The sequence below is a fragment of the Ailuropoda melanoleuca genome, chromosome 8 (genome assembly GCF_002007445.2).
Source record: "Ailuropoda melanoleuca isolate Jingjing chromosome 8, ASM200744v2, whole genome shotgun sequence".
NCBI lineage: Eukaryota > Metazoa > Chordata > Mammalia > Carnivora > Ursidae > Ailuropoda > Ailuropoda melanoleuca.
In genome coordinates this window covers 88,706,386-88,713,842 of record NC_048225.1, presented here as the reverse complement: position 1 = coordinate 88,713,842, position 7,457 = coordinate 88,706,386, and positions in this window count along the sequence as shown.

Below are 7,457 nucleotides of genomic sequence, written 5' to 3'. Positions count from 1 at the left end.
TCCCCTCCACCCCTTTGCTCTCCACCATAGCACTTTTAAACTGGTTTGGAGCCCAACCTCTTGAGTCAGGAGCCCTTTACCTTTTCATTACCAGCTGAGCTTTTCATTACTTTCACAGACACTAAGTTTGTTTTAAAAAAAAATTGTCTAACAAACCAACCATATCTATTGCATAATAATCCTTGTCCCCATGACAACCAATCCTGCCATACTGAGTTGATCTAACATCAGTCAAAAGCAAAGACACTTCTCATGGTAAATGTATAATTTCCATTAGACTTCTTTAAATATTGGAAATAGCTTATGCTTTTCTCTCCAGTTGGTGTCTGGGGACCCCAGGTTGGGAACTTCTGAGAGCTAACCTTGAGTGGGTGCCAATCAAGCCTCCCTAGTTCTCCCTTTCCACAGATGGGCAAACTGAGGCTGTTAGTTTTAAGATGAATTGGCGTAATCAAACTGACAAAGAATCAGAGTACAAACTGAGATTTTCTTAAAGTCTCCCCTTTTTGGTCTCTAACTCCTAGCACTAGGCTTTCTGAAAAAAAATAAAACAGAGCTGGGAGGGGCTGCCCCTTGCCCCTGAGGGAGCTTTTTCTTGCTTGCGGTGTGGACCTTTCTGTGGGATCTTGGAATTCTCTGTACAGCCGCTGCCTGCTCCTCCCCCTTGGGCAGAGAGGCCTTGCCCAGCTTGGCAAGAAGAAACCAGAGAGGTTATCTGGTCAGGTTGTCCCAAGTAGGTGTCCCAGGATGTATACTGCTATTTTGAGGGAAACGACTTCTGTGGCCAATTATTCTGAGAAAGGCAGGGTTAAACAAAGGTAAACCAGTTTAGTTTCGTTTTGTTTTCACTGCAGGACTTCCTTGACCCTTTGAAATGCCTTTGGGCCTAATGACCTGCCAGGAGAATGAGATAGCATATAGCATCACCCAAATTTATGGGACCTGAATTCTCTTTTTCATAGGAGATCTATTAATACCTCATGGAACCCTGGGGTTCTGGGGAACATTAGTTTGGGACCTGTGAGTCCAGTCCACCATTTCCAGATGAAGAAACTGAACTCCATGGAGTGACCAGGCCAGTGCTGATTCCAGGTTGCTAGAGTCCAATCCTGGACTTTTCAAACTTGGGTCTTTCCCTCCATGCCTCACCCACCATGTACCTTAATTTAGACAGACATGGAGGGAATTCTGCTCAGAGGAAAGATCCTTCTGAGGTTCATGTGTGTTCTCAGCAAAACCTCCCAGGCTGGTGGGCGCAGGAGGGTCCTGGAAAGGGCTTCCCTCTGCAGGCCCCAGACAAGCCTAGCTCTAAGGCACCCATCCGCAGTGGAGTGGGCCCTGCAGACTGGCCTCCTCTGGTGGTGCCCCTGCAAGCCCGCATCTCGTGGCCTCGGCCAGAGAGACCTGGGCCAGTGACTCCCAGGCGTCCCCGGGGAAGGTGTCTCCAGGAGGAAGAAAGGACCCGCTGCTCTCCAGGGCTGGAGGAGCGGCATCGGCAGCCAGGAGCGAGGGTTGGCAGGGCTCCAGGCTGACTTGCCCGTGTGCCTAAGGCAGTGTTCTAGGGGCTGCAGGCAGCGAGAGAAACAGGCATGGGGCCCCCTTCGAGAGCAGCCTCGGGCCCTCACTCCAGAGACTGGATGCCAAAAGAACAATGAAGAGCTGGGCTTTCCTGTGCGATGGTGCTCCTGCAGCTAAGATGTGAGGTCTTTCCCCTCTGCCCAAAGCAGCTTCTGAGATTCTGGGGAGACCTCTCCCGCCCAGCACTGAGCCACTCTGCTTGGCCAGGTTAGACCTCCATTGGCAAAGCCAGGTCTTCCTCCATCCCTGCCTGCCCCTCAGAGTGTGGGAGGGGCATGGTGAGTAGCTGTCCTCATGCCTTAGATGACCACCCCCAACTCAAGCCTTGTTTCCCTTCGAGCATGGGGGATGGGGCTCCGATTCGAGAGGGACGCATTCTTGGGGGGGGGGCGCCCGAGAACAGCAGTCTGGTGGGGCCATGTGTGGGACTCTCCCTGACAGGCAGACACAGCCCGGTGTGTGGTTTCCAAGCCTGGAGAGGGGCTGGGGACAGGATCGCTCACCAGCCTTGTTAACTATGGGCAAATTCTTAGGCTTCCTTGAGTCTTGGCATCTTCCTCTGTAAAACCTGATCTGGGACGGTTGTTGGGGGTGATTGACATGCTACACAGTGCTGTTCCAGTGCCCTCGCTGGCATCCGCCTTCCACAAGGGGAAGATGGTGTTTAACTCACACCCCTGTGGACATGGGAGGGGCGATGTGGGGAGCGGTGCCCACAATCCAGGACCCCAGCACATCAGCCCTGGGTGAAAACCTCCTTAGAGAGTCTCTTCGACAAGTACATGCATTTCCACCATCCTCAATACCCTCGTCTCGTTCCCAAACCCGAGCTTGACCCTCTAACAAATTGGTCCCAAGACAACCTGTGAGGTCTTGGGAACACCACTTACCAGCTGGGGAGACTTGGGCAAAGTAGTTAGTCTCTTTGAGCCTCGGTGTACTCATCTATAAAATGGGGATGATAATATCAATTCCTAGGGTTGCCTTGTGAATTAGACTAAGTGACAAATGCAAAGTGGGCTGATAGCGAAGCTCAGGCCTTAACCTCTGCTTAGAGCTTAAGGACTCACAGACGTGACAAAGAAACGAACCCACCGAAAAGGCGCTCCAGTGAGTGGTGTTGGGACACAGGGAAGGGGTATTTTCTCTGGCTGGGGGTTGATCATGAGGGCATTCCAGGTGGGGAAGGAGGGACCCTCTGGGTGGGGAAGGAGGGACCCTCCGGGTGGGGAGTACGCAGACATGTTCACGGAACGTGAACTCCAGGGTGCTGTGCACGGAGTGCGGGGTGTGTACAGGAATTGGGAGGATATGAGACGAAGTTGGAGAAGGCGGGTTGAGGAGTTTCAGTACCGTGAGCCACTTGGGGACCACATTTCACCGGTCACGAGGATGATATGCATAAGGTTTGAGAAAGATCACCAGGTGCTTGTAGGGAGAGACAGGACTGGAGCAGGGAGGCCAGGCTGGAGGTGGGTTCGATTCTGTGATGGAGAGGCTGGTGCTCCAGACTGGGATAGAGGCTGGGGAGACGGGACAGGAGATACCTCCAAGAGCAGGGAAAGGGGCAGCATTGTTGTCTTGGAAGGCGAGGGAAAGAAAATTTCTCAAGGTGCTGGCTTGGGTGATTGGTGATGCCATTGTCTGGGAGAAGATTCGGAGAAGGGGAAGATGATCCGTTCAGATCCTACCATGTCAAGTGTCAAGTGTCTGAACAGGAGGGGGTGCCCGCCCCCCAGTTATGGAGCACATCGTAGGAACTTGGTAAATACCTGTTGGGGACCAGCATGGAGGAGCGCAGCAGACAGGGCACCTATGAGGGGGTAGAGTGGGCGTCTTCAGCTTGCAGGGGTGGACGGCTTGGATGTCTTGGATTTAGATGACGTCCCTCTGGAAGCCCACAGGAAGAGCTCTACCAGGGGCAGGAAGAAGAGTCGAGCAGGAACAATTAGAAATGAGGGAGGATAACCAGGAAAGAGAGAGGTCATGGAAGCTGAAGGAAGAGACAGATCCAAAAGGGGCAGAGTCGCAAAGTGTCCTAAATCCTGCAGCCCTGGGCCCTGGCACCTGGGGGCAGGGCACAACCACTATGCAGGTGCAAAGACTATTGCTGTTTTTATATAAAAAGAAGACTCATTCGGAGCTAGAATGAGCAACGTTGCTTCCTTTTAACATTTTTTTTTAAAGATTTTATTTATTTATTTGACAGAGAGAGAGAGAGAGAGCCAGCGAGAGAGGGAACAGAAGCAGGGAGAGTGGGAGAGGAAGAAGCAGGCTCCCAGCAGGAGGAGCCTGATGTGGGGCTCGATCCCAGGACTCTGGGATCACGCCCTGAGCCGAAGGCAGACGCTTAACAACTGAGCCACCCAGGCGCCCCCTTCCTTTTAACATTTTTAATTAATAAACCTCCACAGAATTAACATAGTTTTTAACCACATGGCTGCACATGCAAGTTGTCTGAGACTTCCTGGAGGTTCAGGAACTCAGTAGAGAAAAGTGGTTAGTGTGTGGTCTTTGGAGGCAGACGGTGGTTCAACTTGGCGTCCTCCACTTACTCACTTTGGGTCTGAATCCTGACTGCCACCTACTGTCGCGCAGGTTACTTGACCATTCTACACCTCATTTCTTCACCTAGAAATATGAGTTCTTACTGATGAGCATTGTTGAGAAGATTCTATAAAAGGACACGTATGACGCACTTAGCATAGTCTTTGCATATTGGCAATCAGGAAATGTTAGCTATGGGGCGCCTGGGTGGCTCAGTCGGTTAAGCGCCTGCCTTTGGCTCAGATCATGATTCGGGTGCTGAGATTGAGTCCTGCGTCAGTTTCCCTGCTCAGTGGGGCGCCTGCTTCTCCCTCTCTCTCTGCCCCTTTCTTCCCACCTCCCCACTTGTGCTCTGTGCTCTCCTCTCTCTCAAAATAAAGTCTTGAAAGAAAGAAAGAAAGAAGAAAGAAAGAAAGGAAGAAAGGAAGAAAGAAGAAAGAAAGAAAGAAGTGTTAGCTACAGCAATAATATAATACTAATTATTGTTAACCCAGTCAACAAATATTTATTGAGTACCTACTATGTGCTAGGCAATATTCCAGGGCAGGGCAGGGCTGTCCAGTAGAAACACAATGCAAGCCATAAACACAAGCCCTGTATGTAATTTCAAATTACATATAATAGCCATACTCTAAAAATGCATCAATTACATATAAGTATTTACATATAGTATTAGATATAATATACTTTATTTAACCTAATACATCCAAAATATTATCATTTCAACATGTAATCTATATGAAAAATTATTAGTGAGATTTTTACATTCTTTTTTGTGTGACCACTTTGAAACCCACTGTGGCCGCCATATTGCACAGTGTTCTCTAGAGGCTGGAGATACAATGATAAGTAGGGACAGAGTCTGCCCTCATAAAGACTTACGTGTTTGAAGGAGAGATGGACAATAAGAAAGAAAGGGAGTTATTGAATAAAATAATTATTGACTATACTATCTAACTTCTACCCCACCTAGGAATAGGGTCTGACCCAGAGGGTGAGGTATATTTCACTGACTGCTTATCTCTGTTCCACTATGGAGTACTGTTTGCCCAGTTCTATCTCCCTGATGCCCAGGGGACTTTAATCCTGTTCCCGGCAAGGGACAATATCAGGGAGGATGCTTACTGAGCTGGTAAACTTAAAACAACCATAAGTAAAAATAAAAATAACCGTATTATTGGTGTGGATTTCATTAAACAAGATCCATTTCGAAGAGCCACTTCCTTTATTTGAGGGCTTCAGAAGGAAGACCGTGCTAAGTTGTCCTCTAAGATTAAATGGCAGAGAGAATATTGATACTCTTAGAAAGAAAAGTTATTTCTCTAAGTTCTTTTTATGATTTATTATAATGACTTCTGCTTATGAAAATGGAACATTGTAAAAAGCCTGAAAATATCAAAAAGTCCTAAGAAAAAATTTACCCAGACCTCACAGTGCAGAGATGAATATTTTGATGTATTTTCTGTCTTATTTTATAACACAGATATGTAAGTATAAATGTAGCTATTTACTGATTTCACATGGGTGTTTTATATACTTAAAATCAAGCTAAATTCTGTTTCCTCTTCTGCTTTCTGCCTAACACTTGCGTGAGCACGTTCTTACTTCACATTTCAAACTAGAGTTTACTTCTAATGGCTGCATAATGCTCTACCTTATAGAGATATCATAACTTCCATTCTAGTTGGACATGGGTTATTCCAATATTTTGCTACTATAAATAATGCTGAATGAACTTCCTTTTACTCAAACCTTTGTTCTCATTTTTTATTTCCTTAGCATAGACCTTAAGAAAGACATTGCTTTGCCCAGAGCTATAGCATACTTCAGATTTCTGTTTCACCACAATGAATTAATTGCCTTAAAAAATGCTACATCTCCCATAAGCAGTGTGATGAGAAAGCTCACGTATTCTCCCAATGTCTGGTATTACATTGAAACACTTTTTGCTGTTTTAAAGGGTTTAAAGGGTTTTAAACGGTAACTTTAAGATTGTTTTAGTTTTCATTTCTCTGTTTTCTAATGATTTTGAACATACCATTTTATGGTTACTAGCTGTTTGTACTTCCTCTTTTACTGTAAACTATGTGCTGTGCTCATGTTTCCTGTGTTCTTTAATGTAGTGGTATCATATCGTGACTTAAATTCGTACTTGTCTAATGACTAACAATTTTGAGCACCTATTCATGTGTTTGTCGACCATTTGGATATCCTTCTTGTGAAATGCCTATTCAAGTCTTTGTCCATTTTTAAATTTAGTTTCTGTCTTTTCCTGATTTTAAGAAGTTCAGGTATGTATTGGCAGTATATAGATATTGCAAACGTCTCCAAGTCTGTGATTTGTCTTTTCACTACCTTAAAAATGTTTTCTGATAAACAAATTCTTAGTTCTGATGAAGTCTAATTTATCACTTCTGTCTTTCAAAGTTAGTACTTTTTTTGCTTCTTTAGGAAATATTTTCCTAGCCCAACATCCTAAAGATATTCTCCTGTTTTCTCCTAGAAGTTTGATTGGTTTGGCTTTCATATTTTGTTCTATAATCAATCTCACGTTAGTTTTTGTGAATGGTATAAGGTAGGGGTCAAGGAGTCAAGATGTATTTCCTTCCCAATATAGATACACAATTGGCTGAGCACTGATTATAGGAAGATTACCCTCTCTTGCACTGCACTGCAGTGGGGCTTCGGTGGTAAGTTAGGAGACCGTACATGTGTGAGTCTGTTTCTGGGCACTCTATTTTCTTCGTCTGTACTTTTAGTAATGCCACATTGTCTGAATTAGAGTCCTTTTATTGTAGGTTTCGATATTTACTAGCATAAGTCCTCCAGCACTTTCTTTTTGAAAATTGTCTTAACTCTTTTATATCCTTTACATCCATATAAACTTTAGAATCAGCTTGTCATTTGTTAGCAGAAGGAAAACCTGTTGTGACATAGATCAGAATGCACTGAATACTGTTATGGGTTGAGCTATGTCCCCCAAAACTCGTATGTTGAAATCCTAACCCTCAATACCTCAGAATTTGACCTTGTTTGGAAATGAGATTGTTGTAGATGTAATTAGTTAAGATGAGGTCATACTAGTGTAGAGTGAGTCCCTAATCCAATATGACTGATGTCCTTATAAGAAGAGGAAATTTGGACACAGACACGCACACAGTGAGAATGCCATGCGAGGACTGAAGTTGTACTGGCACAAGCCAACTTTCAGAAGCTGGAAGAGAGGCCTGAAACACATGCTTCCCTAGAGCCTTCAGATGGAGCGTCACCCTGCTGAGACCTTGATTTTGGACTTCTGGCCCCCAGAACTTTCTTGTGTAAACCACCAGTTT